Genomic DNA, 16959 nt, shown 5'->3' with positions numbered 1-16959 from the left:
GTGCGTTTTTAACTTCTCAACTCTCGCTCGCATATACAATCTGCACAAAGCAGCCTATCGACTCAAAAACAGGGAAAGCATACTGTGCGCTTTTGTGCCAGCGCCACTATTAATATGCCTCCTATACTTCTTTCATTTCTTAATATCTTGACAGACTACACACCGAAACCGTGCGATTCCAAAAGTGCGCAGGAGTGTGTAAAAAAAGGAAGGGCGTGCCACGATTTGGCTGGGAAGAAATCCTGCACAGGTGAGCGACGAATGCGGACAGCTTGTTCAACATCTGTTCTTGAACACCGAAATTCTCCTAGTATGCAAGGTTGAAACGTGTGAAGGAAAATATTCCTGTAGTTTTTATGCCTAAAAACAGCACCGAAGAATTAATACAATTTTTTCGCAGATGACCGACCAGAAAATTGTGATGCACAAAAGGCGAAAGAATGCCAGAAATTGGGCAAGGAATGCGTGCTGTCTGCTGGTAAAGAAGTGTGCATAGGTGAGGATAAGGTTTCCAGGTTTTAACAGCATCAGTAGCATTGCTTGCGCGATACATGCAAAACGAATGAATGGCTTGAAATGTCCGCATTAAGTGAATTTACACTCTTGCGGAAGGGTTATCATCAACGACTGTGGCGACTAGACGCTCTCTTTTTTTATTGTTTCCAATAGCGGAGAAGCCCACAGCTTGCAGTTCTCAAGGAGCACAGAGTTGTGCGGAACAAGGAAAGGAATGCCTTCGATTCTCTGAAGGGGAGAACTGTTCAGGTGATTGGATATCATGTTTGTTCTGTTAACAGGTTGTGTTGCAAGTTCTAGCTACCTGAACAGTGTTTTAATCACCTATATACCTGCAGGAGTGAGCATAAAATTTTGTGAAACATTCGTATCTGAGATATCCCTGCAGAGGAGGGAGACCGACAAGAGAATAGGGAGAGAGAAAGCAAGAATTTGTCCAATATGTGCGAAAGGCAGGCTACAGCGGCGATTTGTGCTTATGAATTCTGTGCCTGCAAAAGGAGTTTCATTGCGTTAAAGGCAGTGATAATTCAATTACCGCTTTTATGTAGCAACAATGGTATAAGTGGTGCCGTAGAGCTCGGCGGCTTGTTTATCGGTAAAATCTCATAAGTTTGGTAATTCTTCAGGATACGTTGCGACGTCTTCCGCACTTAATAGCATAAATAGGTACGCCGTACAGGTGGAAGTGCAGTTCTCATTGAAGCAAAATATCTCGCGCTTAAAACTCAAATCGCCTATTTTCCAGTTATAATGTTGCTAGTACAAGTGTATCTCGTGTGCTAACTTTGTAACTGTTTGAAAGAAATGGTGCTATCTGCCACATCCGAAGTGCACATACATCACCCAATGAACAAAAAATATTGTGTGCATACAAAGTACCCAAAACTGTGATACTCTAGATGCTATCAATCAAATACTGGGCTGAAAATGGCTCCTTTGCCAGGGTAATCTATGTGAACACTTGCACATATAATCATGCCCTCCTAGGTTTAGGGATATTTAAGAACACTTACTCTATAATAGGAAGCTAAGTGGTGCGGTATATCAGGGAGTGTGCCCTGTGTTGTCGCAGGAGGTAGGTGCTAGTGTGTTGCGTCTATCTTTAATACCTTACGATGAGTTTAAACCGCTTTCTAATAACAGCGAGTCTTCGAAGGCGTTGAGAATTGAGCGAACAAGGAAAAGAAATGCCGCCTCGATTGTGGAACCCAATCCTGCAAAGATGAATCAAAGTTAAGCGTCGATTAGGGCTAAGTATCCTAATTGTGTAACTATCTAGACGCTGTGTTATATTTATTACGATGTGCGGAATGGAAGGCGTATCTTTCTGTCTTTCGTGTTGGGACTGAAGGAGAAGGTCTATTTTTGTTTCACAGAAAATGAGCCAGAAGAGTGTGCACCTCAAGAAACCAAAGAATGCAAGATAAAAGGAAAGGAGTGTGTGCTTTCTGCGGGAGCAAGCCAATGCATAGGTGAATTATTATTGTGCGTTTTTAACTTCTCAACTCTCGCTCGCATATACAATCTGCACAAAGCAGCCTATCGACTCAAAAACAGGGCAAGCATAATGTGCGCTTTTGTGCCAGCGCCACTATTATTATGCCTCCTATACTTGTTTCATTTCTTAATATCTTGACAGACTACACACCGAAACCGTGCGATTCCAAAAGTGCGCAGGAGTGTGTAAAAAAAGGAAGGGCATGCCACGATTTGGCTGGGAAGAAATCCTGCACAGGTGAGCGACGAATGCGGACAGCTTGTTCAGCATCTGTTCTTGAACACCGAAATTCTGCTAGTATGCAAGGTTGAAACGTGTGAAGGAAAATATTCCTGTAGTTTTTATGCCTAAAAACAGCACAGAATAAGGAATACAATTTTTTCGCAGATCACCGACCAGAAAATTGTGATGCACAAAAGGCGACAGAATGCCAGAAATTGGGCAAGGAATGCGTGCTGTCTGCTGGTAAAGAAGTGTGCATAGGTGAGGATAAGGTTTCCAGGTTTTAACAGCATCAGTAGCATTGCTTGCGCGATACATGCAGAACGAATGAATGGCTTGAAATGTCCGCATTAAGTGAATTTACACTCTTGCGGAAGGGTTATCATCAACGACTGTGGCGACTAGACCCTCTCTTTTTTTATTGTTTCCAATAGCGGAGAAGCCCACAGCTTGCAGTTCTCAAGGAGCACAGAGTTGTGCGGAACAAGAAAAGGAATGCCTTCGATTCTCTGAAGGGGAGAACTGTTCAGGTGATTGGATATCATGTTTGTTCTGTTAACAGGTTGTGTTGCAAGTTCTAGCTACCTGAACAGTGTTTTAATCACCTATATACCTGCAGGAGTGAGCATAAAATTTTGTGAAACATTCGTCTCTGAGATATCCCTGCAGAGAAGGGAGACCGACAAGAGAATAGGGAGAGAGAAAGCAAGAATTTGTCCAATATGTGCGAAAGGCAGGCTACAGCGGCGATTTGTGCTTATGAATTCTGTGCCTGCAAAAGGAGTTTCATTGCGTTAAAGGCAGTGATAATTCAATTACCGCTTTTATGTAGCAACAATGGTATAAGTGGTGCCGTAGAGCTCGGCGGCTTGTTTATCGGTAAAATCTCATAAGTTTGGTACTTCTTCAGGATACGTTGCGACGTCTTCCGCACTTAATAGCATAAATAGGTACGCCGTACAGGCGGAAGTGCAGTTCTCATTGAAGCAAAATATCTCGCGCTTAAAATTCAAATCGTCTATTTTCCAGTTATAATGTTGCTAGTAGAATTGTATCTCGTGTGCTAACTATGTAACTGTTTGAAAGAAATGCTGCTATCTGCCACATCCGAAGTGCACATACATCACCCAATGAACAAGAAATATTGTGTGCACACAAAGTACCTAAAACTGTGATACTCTAGATGCTATCAATCTAATACTGGGCTGAGAATGGCTCCTTTGCCAGGGTAATCTTTGTGTACACTTGCACATATAATCATGCCCTCCTAGGTTTAGGGATATTTAAGAACACTTACACTATAATAGGAAGCTACGTGGCGCGGTATATCAGGGAGTTGGCCCTGTGTTGTCGCAGGAGGTAGGTTCTAGTGTGTTGCGTCTAACTTTAATACCTTACGATGCCTTCAAACCGCTTTCTAATAACAGCGAGTCTTCGAAGGCGTTGAGAATTGAGCGAACCAGGAAAAGAAATGCCGCCTCGATTCTGGAACCCAATCCTGCAAAGGTGAATAAAGGTTAGGCGCCGATTAGGGCTAAGTATCCTAATTGTGTAACTGTCTAGACGCTGTGTTATATTTATTACGATGTGCGGAATGGAAGGCGTATCTTTCTGTCATTATTGTTGTGACTGACGGAGAAGGTCTATTTTTTTCACAGAAAATGAGCCAGAAGAGTGTGCACCTCAAGAAACCAAACAATGCAAGATAAAAGGAAAAGAGTGTGTGCTTACTGCGGGTGCAAGCCAATGCATAGGTGAATTATTGTTGTGCGTTTTTATCTTCCCAACTCTCGCTCGCATATACAATCTGCACAAAGTAGCCTATCGACTCAAAAACAGGGCAAGCATAATGTCCTCTTTTGTGCCAGCGCCACTATAATTATGCCTTCTATACTTGTTTCATTTCTTAATATCTTGACAGACTACACACCGAAACCGTGCGATTCCAAAAGTGCGCAGGAGTGTGTAAAAAAGGGAAGGGCATGCCACGATTTGGCTGGGAAGAAATCCTGCACAGGTGAGCGACGAATGCGGACAGCTTGTTCAGAATCTGTTCTTGAACACCGAAATTCTGCTAGTATGCAAGGTTGAAAGGTGTGAAGGAAAATATTCCTGCAGTTTTTATGCCTAAAAACAGCACAGAATAAGGAATACAATTTTTTCGCAGATCACCGACCTAAAAATTGTGATGCACAAAAGGCGACAGAATGCCAGAAATTGGGCAAGGAATGCGTGCTGTCTGCTGGTAAAGAAGTGTGCATAGGTGAGGATAAGGTTTCCAGGTTTTAACAGCATCAGTAGCATTGCTTGCGCGATACATGCAGAACGAATGAATGGCTTGAAATGTCCGCATTAAGTGAATTTACACTCTTGCGGAAGGGTTATCATCAACGACTGTGGCGACTAGACGCTCTCTTTTTTTATTGTTTCCAATAGCGGAGAAGCCCACAGCTTGCAGTTCTCAAGGAGCACAGAGTTGTGCGGAACAAGGAAGGGAATGCCTTCGATTCTCTGAAGGGGAGAACTGTTCAGGTGATTGGATATCATGTTTGTTCTGTTAACAGGTTGTGTTGCAAGTTCTAGCTACCTGAACAGTGTTTTAATCACCTATACACCTGCAGGAGTGAGCATAAAATTTTGTGAAACATTCGTCTCTGAGATATCCCTGCAGAGAAGGGAGACCGACAAGAGAATAGGGAGAGAGAAAGCAAGAATTTGTCCAATATGTGCGAAAGGCAGGCTACAGCGGCGATTTGTGCTTGTGAATTCTGTGCCTGCAAAAGGAGTTTCATTGCGTTAAAGGCAGTGATAATTCAATTACCGCTTTTATGTAGCAACAATGGTATAAGTGGTGCCGTAGAGCTCGGCGGCTTGTTTATCGGTAAAATCTCATAAGTTTGGTACTTCTTCAGGATACGTTGCGACGTCTTCCGCACTTAATAGCATAAATAGGTACGCCGTACAGGCGGAAGTGCAGTTCTCATTGAAGCAAAATATCTCGCGCTTAAAATTCAAATCGTCTATTTTCCAGTTATAATGTTGCTAGTAGAATTGTATCTCGTGTGCTAACTATGTAACTGTTTGAAAGAAATGCTGCTATCTGCCACATCCGAAGTGCACATACATCACCCAATGAACAAGAAATATTGTGTGCATACAAAGTACCTAAAACTGTGATACTCTAGATGCTATCAATCTAATACTGGGCTGAGAATGGCTCCTTTGCCAGGGTAATCTTTGTGTACACTTGCACATATAATCATGCCCTCCTAGGTTTAGGGATATTTAAGAACACTTACACTATAATAGGAAGCTACGTGGCGCGGTATATCAGGGAGTTGGCCCTGTGTTGTCGCAGGAGGTAGGTTCTAGTGTGTTGCGTCTAACTTTAATACCTTACGATGCCTTCAAACCGCTTTCTAATAACAGCGAGTCTTCGAAGGCGTTGAGAATTGAGCGAACCAGGAAAAGAAATGCCGCCTCGATTCTGGAACCCAATCCTGCAAAGGTGAATAAAGGTTAGGCGCCGATTAGGGCTAAGTATCCTAATTGTGTAACTGTCTAGACGCTGTGTTATATTTATTACGATGTGCGGAATGGAAGGCGTATCTTTCTGTCATTCTTGTTGTGACTGAAGGAGAAGGTCTATTTTTTTTCACAGATAATGAGCCAGAAGAGTGTGCACCTCAAGAAACCAAAGAATGCAAGATAAAAGGAAAGGAGTGTGTGCTTACTGCGGGTGCAAGCCAATGCATAGGTGAATTATTATTGTGCGTTTTTAACTTCTCAACTCTCGCTCGCATATACAATCTGCACAAAGCAGCCTATCGACTCAAAAACAGGGCAAGCATAATGTGCGCTTTTGTGCCAGCGCCACTATTAATATGCCTTCTATACTTGTTTCATTTCTTAATATCTTGACAGACTACACACCGAAACCGTGCGATTCCAAAAGTGCGCAGGAGTGTGTAAAAAAAGGAAGGGCATGCCACGATTTGGCTGGGAAGAAATCCTGCACAGGTGAGCGACGAATGCGGACAGCTTGTTCAACATCTGTTCTTGAACACCGAAATTCTCCTAGTATGCAAGGTTGAAACGTGTGAAGGAAAATATTCCTGTAGTTTTTATGCCTAAAAACAGCACCGAAGAATTAATACAATTTTTTCGCAGATCACCGACCAGAAAATTGTGATGCACAAAAGGCGAAAGAATGCCAGAAATTGGGCAAGGAATGCGTGCTGTCTGCTGGTAAAGAAGTGTGCATAGGTGAGGATAAGGTTTCCGGGTTTTAACAGCATCAGTAGCATTGCTTGCGCGATACATGCAAAACGAATGAATGGCTTGAAATGTCCGCATTAAGTGAATTTACACTCTTGCGGAAGGGTTATCATCAACGACTGTGGCGACTAGACGCTCTCTTTTTTTATTGTTTCCAATAGCGGAGAAGCCCACAGCTTGCAGTTCTCAAGGAGCACAGAGTTGTGCGGAACAAGGAAGGGAATGCCTTCGATTCTCTGAAGGGGAGAACTGTTCAGGTAATTGGATATCATGTTTGTTCAGTTAACAGGTTGTGTTGCAAGTTCTAGCTACCTGAACAGTGTTTTATTCACCTATACACCTGCAGGAGTGAGCATAAAATTTTGTGAAACATTCGTCTCTGAGATATCCCTGCAGAGAAGGGAGACCGACAAGAGAATAGGGAGAGAGAAAGCAAGAATTTGTCCAATATGTGCGAAAGGCAGTCTACAGCGGCAATTTGTGCTTTTGAATTCTGTGCCTGCAAAAGGATTTTCAATGCGTTAAAGGCAGTGAAAAATTCAATTACAGCTTTTATGTAGCAACAATGGTATAAGTGGTGCCGTGGAGCTCGGCGACTTGTTTATCAGTTAAAATCTCATAAGTTTGGTACTTCTTCAGGATACGTTGCGACGTCTTCCGCACATAATAGCATGAATAGGTACGCCGTAAAGGAGGAAGTGCAGTTCTCATTGAAGCAAAATATCTCGCGCTTAAAATTCAAATCGTCTATTTTCCAGTTATAATGTTGCTAGTAGAAGTGTATCTCGTGTGCTCACTATGTAACTGTTTGAAAGAAATGCTGCTATCTGCCACATCCGAAGTGCACATACATCACCCAATGAACAAAAAATATTGTGTGCATACAAAGTACCTAAAACTGTGATACTCTAGATGCTATATATCTAATACTGGGCTGAGAATGGCTCCTTTGCCAGGGTAATATATGTGCACTCTTGTATATATAATGATGCCCTACTAGGTTTAGGGATATTTAAGAACACTTACACTATAATAGGAAGCTATATGGCGCGGTATATCAGGGACATGGCCCTGTGTTGTCGCAGGAGGTAGGTGCTAGTGTGTTGCGTCAAACTAATACCTTACGATGAGTTTAAACCGCTTTCTAATAACCGCGAGTCTTCGAAGGCGTTGAGAATTGAGCGAACCAGGAAAAGAAATGCCGCCTCGATTGTGGAACCCAATCCTGCAAAGATGAATAAAAGTTGGGCGTCGATTAGGGCTAAGTATCCTAATTGTGTAACTCTCTAGACGCTGTGTTATATTTATTACGATGTGCGGAATGGCAGGCGTATCTTTCTGTCTTTAGTGTTGTGACTGAAGGAGAATGTATATGTTGTTTCACAGAAAATGAGCCAGAAGAGTGTGCACCTCAAGAAACCAAAGAATGCAAGATAAAAGGAAAGGAGTGTGTGCTTTCTGCGGGAGCAAGCCAATGCATAGGTGAATTATTATTGTGCGTTTTTAACTTCTCAACTCTCGCTCGCATATACAATCTGCACAAAGCAGCCTATCGACTCAAAAACAGGGCAAGCATAATGTGCGCTTTTGTGCCAGCGCCACTATTATTATGCCTCCTATACTTGTTTCATTTCTTAATATCTTGACAGACTACACACCGAAACCGTGCGATTCCAAAAGTGCGCAGGAGTGTGTAAAAAATGGAAGGGCATGCCACGATTTGGCTGGGAAGAAATCCTGCACAGGTGAGCGACGAATGCGGACAGCTTGTTCAGCATCTGTTCTTGAACACCGAAATTCTGCTAGTATGCAAGGTTGAAACGTGTGAAGGAAAATATTCCTGTAGTTTTTATGCCTAAAAACAGCACAGAATAAGGAATACAATTTTTTCGCAGATCACCGACCAGAAAATTGTGATGCACAAAAGGCGAAAGAATGCCAGAAATTGGGCAAGGAATGCGTGCTGTCTGCTGGTAAAGAAGTGTGCATAGGTGAGGATAATGTTTCCAGGTTTTAACAGCTTCAGTAGCATTGCTTGCGCGATACATGCAGAACGAATGAATGGCTTGAAATGTCCGCATTAAGTGAATTTACACTCTTGCGGAAGGGTTATCATCAACGACTGTGGCGACTAGACGCTCTCTTTTTTTATTGTTTCCAATAGCGGAGAAGCCCACAGCTTGCAGTTCTCAAGGAGCACAGAGTTGTGCGGAACAAGGAAAGGAATGCCTTCGATTCTCTGAAGGGGAGAACTGTTCAGGTGATTGGATATCATGTTTGTTCTGTTAACAGGTTGTGTTGCAAGTTCTAGCTACCTGAACAGTGTTTTAATCACCAATATACCTGCAGGAGTGAGCATAAAATTTTGTGAAACATTCGTCTCTGAGATATCCCTGCAGAGAAGGGAGACCGACAAGAGAATAGGGAGAGAGAAAGCAAGAATTTGTCCAATATGTGCGAAAGGCAGGCTACAGCGGCGATTTGTGCTTGTGAACTCTGTGCCTGCAAAAGGAGTTTCATTGCGTTAAAGGCAGTGATAATTCAATTACCGCTTTTATGTAGCAACAATGGTATAAGTGGTGCCGTAGAGCTCGGCGGCTTGATTATCGGTAAAATCTCATAAGTTTGGTAATTCTTCCGGATACGTTGCGACGTCTTCCGCACTTAATAGCATAAATAGGTACGCCGTACAGGCCGAAGTGCAGTTCTCATTGAAGCAAAATATCTCGCGCTTAAAATTCAAATCGTCTATTTTCCAGTTATAATGTTGCTAGTAGAAGTGTATCTCGTGTGCTAACTATGTAACTGTTTGAAAGAAATGCTGCTATATGCCACATACGAAGTACACATACATCACCCAATGAACAAAAAATATTGTGTGCATACAAAGTACCCAAAACTGTGATACTCTAGATGCTATCAATCAAATACTGGGCTGAAAATGGCTCCTTTGCCAGGGTAATCTATGTGAACACTTGCACATATAATCATGCCCTCCTAGGTTTAGGGATATTTAAGAACACTTACTCTATAATAGGAAGCTAAGTGGTGCGGTATATCAGGGAGTGTGCCCTGTGTTGTCGCAGGAGGTAGGTGCTAGTGTGTTGCGTCTATCTTTAATACCTTACGATGAGTTTAAACCGCTTTCTAATAACAGCGAGTCTTCGAAGGCGTTGAGAATTGAGCGAACAAGGAAAAGAAATGCCGCCTCGATTGTGGAACCCAATCCTGCAAAGATGAATCAAAGTTAAGCGTCGATTAGGGCTAAGTATCCTAATTGTGTAACTATCTAGACGCTGTGTTATATTTATTACGATGTGCGGAATGGAAGGCGTATCTTTCTGTCTTTCGTGTTGGGACTGAAGGAGAAGGTCTATTTTTGTTTCACAGAAAATGAGCCAGAAGAGTGTGCACCTCAAGAAACCAAAGAATGCAAGATAAAAGGAAAGGAGTGTGTGCTTTCTGCGGGAGCAAGCCAATGCATAGGTGAATTATTATTGTGCGTTTTTAACTTCTCAACTCTCGCTCGCATATACAATCTGCACAAAGCAGCCTATCGACTCAAAAACAGGGCAAGCATAATGTGCGCTTTTGTGCCAGCGCCACTATTATTATGCCTCCTATACTTGTTTCATTTCTTAATATCTTGACAGACTACACACCGAAACCGTGCGATTCCAAAAGTGCGCAGGAGTGTGTAAAAAAAGGAAGGGCATGCCACGATTTGGCTGGGAAGAAATCCTGCACAGGTGAGCGACGAATGCGGACAGCTTGTTCAGCATCTGTTCTTGAACACCGAAATTCTGCTAGTATGCAAGGTTGAAAGGTGTGAAGGAAAATATTCCTGCAGTTTTTATGCCTAAAAACAGCACAGAATAAGGAATACAATTTTTTCGCAGATCACCGACCAGAAAATTGTGATGCACAAAAGGCGAAAGAATGCCAGAAATTGGGCAAGGAATGCGTGCTGTCTGCTGGTAAAGAAGTGTGCATAGGTGAGGATAAGGTTTCCAGGTTTTAACAGCATCAGTAGCATTGCTTGCGCGATACATGCAGAACGAATGAATGGCTTGAAATGTCCGCATTAAGTGAATTTACACTCTTGCGGAAGGATTATCATCAACGGCTGTGGCGACTAGACGCTCTCTTTTTTTATTGTTTCCAATAGCGGAGAAGCCCACAGCTTGCAGTTCTCAAGGAGCACAGAGTTGTGCGGAACAAGGAAAGGAATGCCTTCGATTCTCTGAAGGGGAGAACTGTTCAGGTGATTGGATATCATGTTTGTTCTGTTAACAGGTTGTGTTGCAAGTTCTAGCTACCTGAACAGTGTTTTAATCACCTATATACCTGCAGGAGTGAGCATAAAATTTTGTGAAACATTCGTCTCTGAGATATCCCTGCAGAGAAGGGAGACCGACAAGAGAATAGGGAGAGAGAAAGCAAGAATTTGTCCAATATGTGCGAAAGGCAGGCTACAGCGGCGATTTGTGCTTATGAATTCTGTGCCTGCAAAAGGAGTTTCATTGCGTTAAAGGCAGTGATAATTCAATTACCGCTTTTATGTAGCAACAATGGTATAAGTGGTGCCGTAGAGCTCGGCGGCTTGTTTATCGGTAAAATCTCATAAGTTTGGTACTTCTTCAGGATACGTTGCGACGTCTTCCGCACTTAATAGCATAAATAGGTACGCCGTACAGGCGGAAGTGCAGTTCTCATTGAAGCAAAATATCTCGCGCTTAAAATTCAAATCGTCTATTTTCCAGTTATAATGTTGCTAGTAGAATTGTATCTCGTGTGCTAACTATGTAACTGTTTGAAAGAAATGCTGCTATCTGCCACATCCGAAGTGCACATACATCACCCAATGAACAAGAAATATTGTGTGCACACAAAGTACCTAAAACTGTGATACTCTAGATGCTATCAATCTAATACTGGGCTGAGAATGGCTCCTTTGCCAGGGTAATCTTTGTGTACACTTGCACATATAATCATGCCCTCCTAGGTTTAGGGATATTTAAGAACACTTACACTATAATAGGAAGCTACGTGGCGCGGTATATCAGGGAGTTGGCCCTGTGTTGTCGCAGGAGGTAGGTTCTAGTGTGTTGCGTCTAACTTTAATACCTTACGATGCCTTCAAACCGCTTTCTAATAACAGCGAGTCTTCGAAGGCGTTGAGAATTGAGCGAACCAGGAAAAGAAATGCCGCCTCGATTCTGGAACCCAATCCTGCAAAGGTGAATAAAGGTTAGGCGCCGATTAGGGCTAAGTATCCTAATTGTGTAACTGTCTAGACGCTGTGTTATATTTATTACGATGTGCGGAATGGAAGGCGTATCTTTCTGTCATTATTGTTGTGACTGACGGAGAAGGTCTATTTTTTTCACAGAAAATGAGCCAGAAGAGTGTGCACCTCAAGAAACCAAACAATGCAAGATAAAAGGAAAAGAGTGTGTGCTTACTGCGGGTGCAAGCCAATGCATAGGTGAATTATTGTTGTGCGTTTTTATCTTCCCAACTCTCGCTCGCATATACAATCTGCACAAAGTAGCCTATCGACTCAAAAACAGGGCAAGCATAATGTCCTCTTTTGTGCCAGCGCCACTATAATTATGCCTTCTATACTTGTTTCATTTCTTAATATCTTGACAGACTACACACCGAAACCGTGCGATTCCAAAAGTGCGCAGGAGTGTGTAAAAAAGGGAAGGGCATGCCACGATTTGGCTGGGAAGAAATCCTGCACAGGTGAGCGACGAATGCGGACAGCTTGTTCAGAATCTGTTCTTGAACACCGAAATTCTGCTAGTATGCAAGGTTGAAAGGTGTGAAGGAAAATATTCCTGCAGTTTTTATGCCTAAAAACAGCACAGAATAAGGAATACAATTTTTTCGCAGATCACCGACCTAAAAATTGTGATGCACAAAAGGCGACAGAATGCCAGAAATTGGGCAAGGAATGCGTGCTGTCTGCTGGTAAAGAAGTGTGCATAGGTGAGGATAAGGTTTCCAGGTTTTAACAGCATCAGTAGCATTGCTTGCGCGATACATGCAGAACGAATGAATGGCTTGAAATGTCCGCATTAAGTGAATTTACACTCTTGCGGAAGGGTTATCATCAACGACTGTGGCGACTAGACGCTCTCTTTTTTTATTGTTTCCAATAGCGGAGAAGCCCACAGCTTGCAGTTCTCAAGGAGCACAGAGTTGTGCGGAACAAGGAAGGGAATGCCTTCGATTCTCTGAAGGGGAGAACTGTTCAGGTGATTGGATATCATGTTTGTTCTGTTAACAGGTTGTGTTGCAAGTTCTAGCTACCTGAACAGTGTTTTAATCACCTATACACCTGCAGGAGTGAGCATAAAATTTTGTGAAACATTCGTCTCTGAGATATCCCTGCAGAGAAGGGAGACCGACAAGAGAATAGGGAGAGAGAAAGCAAGAATTTGTCCAATATGTGCGAAAGGCAGGCTACAGCGGCGATTTGTGCTTGTGAATTCTGTGCCTGCAAAAGGAGTTTCATTGCGTTAAAGGCAGTGATAATTCAATTACCGCTTTTATGTAGCAACAATGGTATAAGTGGTGCCGTAGAGCTCGGCGGCTTGTTTATCGGTAAAATCTCATAAGTTTGGTACTTCTTCAGGATACGTTGCGACGTCTTCCGCACTTAATAGCATAAATAGGTACGCCGTACAGGCGGAAGTGCAGTTCTCATTGAAGCAAAATATCTCGCGCTTAAAATTCAAATCGTCTATTTTCCAGTTATAATGTTGCTAGTAGAATTGTATCTCGTGTGCTAACTATGTAACTGTTTGAAAGAAATGCTGCTATCTGCCACATCCGAAGTGCACATACATCACCCAATGAACAAGAAATATTGTGTGCATACAAAGTACCTAAAACTGTGATACTCTAGATGCTATCAATCTAATACTGGGCTGAGAATGGCTCCTTTGCCAGGGTAATCTTTGTGTACACTTGCACATATAATCATGCCCTCCTAGGTTTAGGGATATTTAAGAACACTTACACTATAATAGGAAGCTACGTGGCGCGGTATATCAGGGAGTTGGCCCTGTGTTGTCGCAGGAGGTAGGTTCTAGTGTGTTGCGTCTAACTTTAATACCTTACGATGCTTTCAAACCGCTTTCTAATAACAGCGAGTCTTCGAAGGCGTTGAGAATTGAGCGAACCAGGAAAAGAAATGCCGCCTCGATTCTGGAACCCAATCCTGCAAAGGTGAATAAAGGTTAGGCGCCGATTAGGGCTAAGTATCCTAATTGTGTAACTGTCTAGACGCTGTGTTATATTTATTACGATGTGCGGAATGGAAGGCGTATCTTTCTGTCATTCTTGTTGTGACTGAAGGAGAAGGTCTATTTTTTTTCACAGATAATGAGCCAGAAGAGTGTGCACCTCAAGAAACCAAAGAATGCAAGATAAAAGGAAAGGAGTGTGTGCTTACTGCGGGTGCAAGCCAATGCATAGGTGAATTATTATTGTGCGTTTTTAACTTCTCAACTCTCGCTCGCATATACAATCTGCACAAAGCAGCCTATCGACTCAAAAACAGGGCAAGCATAATGTGCGCTTTTGTGCCAGCGCCACTATTAATATGCCTTCTATACTTGTTTCATTTCTTAATATCTTGACAGACTACACACCGAAACCGTGCGATTCCAAAAGTGCGCAGGAGTGTGTAAAAAAAGGAAGGGCATGCCACGATTTGGCTGGGAAGAAATCCTGCACAGGTGAGCGACGAATGCGGACAGCTTGTTCAACATCTGTTCTTGAACACCGAAATTCTCCTAGTATGCAAGGTTGAAACGTGTGAAGGAAAATATTCCTGTAGTTTTTATGCCTAAAAACAGCACCGAAGAATTAATACAATTTTTTCGCAGATCACCGACCAGAAAATTGTGATGCACAAAAGGCGAAAGAATGCCAGAAATTGGGCAAGGAATGCGTGCTGTCTGCTGGTAAAGAAGTGTGCATAGGTGAGGATAAGGTTTCCAGGTTTTAACAGCATCAGTAGCATTGCTTGCGCGATACATGCAAAACGAATGAATGGCTTGAAATGTCCGCATTAAGTGAATTTACACTCTTGCGGAAGGGTTATCATCAACGACTGTGGCGACTAGACGCTCTCTTTTTTTATTGTTTCCAATAGCGGAGAAGCCCACAGCTTGCAGTTCTCAAGGAGCACAGAGTTGTGCGGAACAAGGAAGGGAATGCCTTCGATTCTCTGAAGGGGAGAACTGTTCAGGTAATTGGATATCATGTTTGTTCAGTTAACAGGTTGTGTTGCAAGTTCTAGCTACCTGAACAGTGTTTTATTCACCTATACACCTGCAGGAGTGAGCATAAAATTTTGTGAAACATTCGTCTCTGAGATATCCCTGCAGAGAAGGGAGACCGACAAGAGAATAGGGAGAGAGAAAGCAAGAATTTGTCCAATATGTGCGAAAGGCAGTCTACAGCGGCAATTTGTGCTTTTGAATTCTGTGCCTGCAAAAGGATTTTCAATGCGTTAAAGGCAGTGAAAAATTCAATTACAGCTTTTATGTAGCAACAATGGTATAAGTGGTGCCGTGGAGCTCGGCGACTTGTTTATCAGTTAAAATCTCATAAGTTTGGTACTTCTTCAGGATACGTTGCGACGTCTTCCGCACATAATAGCATGAATAGGTACGCCGTAAAGGAGGAAGTGCAGTTCTCATTGAAGCAAAATATCTCGCGCTTAAAATTCAAATCGTCTATTTTCCAGTTATAATGTTGCTAGTAGAAGTGTATCTCGTGTGCTCACTATGTAACTGTTTGAAAGAAATGCTGCTATCTGCCACATCCGAAGTGCACATACATCACCCAATGAACAAAAAATATTGTGTGCATACAAAGTACCTAAAACTGTGATACTCTAGATGCTATATATCTAATACTGGGCTGAGAATGGCTCCTTTGCCAGGGTAATATATGTGCACTCTTGTATATATAATGATGCCCTACTAGGTTTAGGGATATTTAAGAACACTTACACTATAATAGGAAGCTATATGGCGCGGTATATCAGGGACATGGCCCTGTGTTGTCGCAGGAGGTAGGTGCTAGTGTGTTGCGTCAAACTAATACCTTACGATGAGTTTAAACCGCTTTCTAATAACCGCGAGTCTTCGAAGGCGTTGAGAATTGAGCGAACCAGGAAAAGAAATGCCGCCTCGATTGTGGAACCCAATCCTGCAAAGATGAATAAAAGTTGGGCGTCGATTAGGGCTAAGTATCCTAATTGTGTAACTGTCTAGACGCTGTGTTATATTTATTACGATGTGCGGAATGGCAGGCGTATCTTTCTGTCTTTAGTGTTGTGACTGAAGGAGAATGTATATGTTGTTTCACAGAAAATGAGCCAGAAGAGTGTGCACCTCAAGAAACCAAAGAATGCAAGATAAAAGGAAAGGAGTGTGTGCTTTCTGCGGGAGCAAGCCAATGCATAGGTGAATTATTATTGTGCGTTTTTAACTTCTCAACTCTCGCTCGCATATACAATCTGCACAAAGCAGCCTATCGACTCAAAAACAGGGCAAGCATAATGTGCGCTTTTGTGCCAGCGCCACTATTATTATGCCTCCTATACTTGTTTCATTTCTTAATATCTTGACAGACTACACACCGAAACCGTGCGATTCCAAAAGTGCGCAGGAGTGTGTAAAAAATGGAAGGGCATGCCACGATTTGGCTGGGAAGAAATCCTGCACAGGTGAGCGACGAATGCGGACAGCTTGTTCAGCATCTGTTCTTGAACACCGAAATTCTGCTAGTATGCAAGGTTGAAACGTGTGAAGGAAAATATTCCTGTAGTTTTTATGCCTAAAAACAGCACAGAATAAGGAATACAATTTTTTCGCAGATCACCGACCAGAAAATTGTGATGCACAAAAGGCGAAAGAATGCCAGAAATTGGGCAAGGAATGCGTGCTGTCTGCTGGTAAAGAAGTGTGCATAGGTGAGGATAATGTTTCCAGGTTTTAACAGCTTCAGTAGCATTGCTTGCGCGATACATGCAGAACGAATGAATGGCTTGAAATGTCCGCATTAAGTGAATTTACACTCTTGCGGAAGGGTTATCATCAACGACTGTGGCGACTAGACGCTCTCTTTTTTTATTGTTTCCAATAGCGGAGAAGCCCACAGCTTGCAGTTCTCAAGGAGCACAGAGTTGTGCGGAACAAGGAAAGGAATGCCTTCGATTCTCTGAAGGGGAGAACTGTTCAGGTGATTGGATATCATGTTTGTTCTGTTAACAGGTTGTGTTGCAAGTTCTAGCTACCTGAACAGTGTTTTAATCACCAATATACCTGCAGGAGTGAGCATAAAATTTTGTGAAACATTCGTCTCTGAGATATCCCTGCAGAGAAGGGAGACCGACAAGAGAATAGGGAGAG

At 42.6% G+C, this 16959-nt stretch overlaps 4 long non-coding RNA genes across 4 annotated transcripts; all 4 read left to right on the top strand.

Moving 5' to 3' along the window:
• Positions 1-405: 405 nt before the first annotated feature.
• Positions 406-2727, top strand: LOC144100115 (uncharacterized). The gene is made up of 6 exons (XR_013307526.1): positions 406-496; positions 670-765; positions 1896-1991; positions 2159-2254; positions 2405-2500; positions 2674-2727. It is a non-coding gene; the product is annotated as an uncharacterized LOC144100115 (long non-coding RNA).
• A 3440-nt stretch (positions 2728-6167) lies between these two features.
• Positions 6168-8208, top strand: LOC144099969 (uncharacterized). Its single transcript, XR_013307473.1, has 5 exons — positions 6168-6259; positions 6410-6505; positions 6679-6774; positions 7904-7999; positions 8167-8208. It is a non-coding gene; the product is annotated as an uncharacterized LOC144099969 (long non-coding RNA).
• A 13-nt stretch (positions 8209-8221) lies between these two features.
• LOC144099968 (uncharacterized) lies at positions 8222-10775 on the top strand. Its single transcript, XR_013307472.1, has 7 exons — positions 8222-8262; positions 8413-8508; positions 8682-8777; positions 9908-10003; positions 10171-10266; positions 10417-10512; positions 10686-10775. It is a non-coding gene; the product is annotated as an uncharacterized LOC144099968 (long non-coding RNA).
• A 3404-nt stretch (positions 10776-14179) lies between these two features.
• LOC144099967 (uncharacterized) lies at positions 14180-16220 on the top strand. The gene is made up of 5 exons (XR_013307471.1): positions 14180-14271; positions 14422-14517; positions 14691-14786; positions 15916-16011; positions 16179-16220. It is a non-coding gene; the product is annotated as an uncharacterized LOC144099967 (long non-coding RNA).
• Positions 16221-16959: the final 739 nt, after the last annotated feature.

Source organism: Amblyomma americanum, chromosome 8, assembly GCF_052857255.1.
Source record: "Amblyomma americanum isolate KBUSLIRL-KWMA chromosome 8, ASM5285725v1, whole genome shotgun sequence".
NCBI lineage: Eukaryota > Metazoa > Arthropoda > Arachnida > Ixodida > Ixodidae > Amblyomma > Amblyomma americanum.
This window is presented reverse-complemented; position numbering and strand designations above follow the sequence as displayed.